Source organism: Osmerus eperlanus, chromosome 5 (assembly GCF_963692335.1).
Source record: "Osmerus eperlanus chromosome 5, fOsmEpe2.1, whole genome shotgun sequence".
Taxonomy (NCBI): domain Eukaryota; kingdom Metazoa; phylum Chordata; class Actinopteri; order Osmeriformes; family Osmeridae; genus Osmerus; species Osmerus eperlanus.
In genome coordinates this window covers 14,206,766-14,208,403 of record NC_085022.1, presented here as the reverse complement: position 1 = coordinate 14,208,403, position 1,638 = coordinate 14,206,766, and positions in this window count along the sequence as shown.

Below are 1,638 nucleotides of genomic sequence, written 5' to 3'. Positions count from 1 at the left end.
GAAGAGATGTGAATTTGGAAGTGACTTGAATGGCTCAGCATACGGTTATCTTTTACAAACGCTTCTCAGTTTAAGATGAGTATCTAATTATTCAAGCCAGGCTAATTTAATGACCGCGGACTGGTTTTATTACAGTGTCTATGTAAATCAAACCGCTCCAATAAAAATTACAGTCGTTCTGAGGAGCGAGATAATGTAATAAATTCTATTTTAATTTGAATATTAATATTTGAATGCGGCAGCCTCTGCATCGGGCAGTGTCTCCCACATTATCAGGATTCCAGGATCATTTCGTTGATGGGACTTTAAACCTTGGAGCGTGGGAGAGGGGGGAGGATGAGGGCGAGGAGTGGGGGAGAGGGGGAGGAATGGGGGAGAGGAGGGAGGGAAAGGGGGAGAGAGGGAGGAGGGGAGAGAGGGAGGGCGAGGGAGAGTGTTGGGGGGGGGGAAGAGGGGGACAGAGGGAGGACAAGGGAGAAGAGATGCACGAGGAGGACAAAGGGAGACACGGCGAGGGTGGCCTGCAGACAGGTGCTGGAGGGAGACAGGCAGGACACGGGTGTGTGTGGGGGGGGGGTTGACGATGCAGACCGGGGGGAGGATGGGTAGATGAAGGGGGGGGGGGGAACAGGGTGAGGAGAAGAGGTGTGGGATGTTGGCAGGACGGTACTGGCACACAGGCGCAGTCAAGGTCAATTGGGTAAATGAGAAAAGGGGGGGGGGGAGGGAGGGAAGAGGAGGGCAGAGAAAGAAAAGCCTTACAAAGCAGTTTAGGAGCAACTGAAATGTAACTGTTTGCACACACTGATAACCCAGGTTTGGTAATTACAGAAAGGTTTGCCATGCGGTCACATTAAGCCCACATTTGCTGAGGATCTTCAAAATGTAATACAAGGAAAATGCTGCCATGTGCAGAAGGCGGGATGGCACCGCTGCACCAGCTGTCCATCAGTAGAAGAAGAACTGTGTCTGCCACAGGAAGTCATGCGCAGGTAAAAACATTCTGGTTTGAGCTTTCTGAACTAACACACTGCACATGGAACAAGCAATTCCATGCCCTCCCCCGCTCTCTCTCTCTCTCTCTCTCTCTCTCTCTCTCTCCCCTCTCCCTCCCCTTCTCTTTCTCTCTTTCCATCTCTCTAGGCCCCCTTCCCTCCCCCTCCCCTCTCTCTTTTTCTCTTTCCCTCTCTCTCTCTCTCCCTCCCCCCTTCCCCTCCTGTCTCTCTTTCCCTCTCTTTCCCTATCTCAGTGCTACCTACAAGCCTATCCTTCACCATTTCTTTCTCCACTTATAAAGATGACATAACTAATTTGCCGTTGAAAAATGAAGAATGAATTATGCGTGAGATATCGCACTATTACAGACTGTATGTAAAGACATGAATCAAATGATAGAAGTGTTGAGGTTATTAAGACATCAATTTAATGTGGTGCGGAACTTGATGATACATTAACCTTAATCTTGTTGATTTGCATTTCCTCAAGTGTGTGAAAGATGGCCGGCTTTGAAGCAGGGTGTTTTATTTCTCCTGGACCCTTCATGTAAAATACTAGCACTTTGACAACCGCCAATTAACGTAATGCCAGGGAGCATTTGCATGTGGTCAAGCCACCTTGCGTTCAGATCCTACTGGTCGA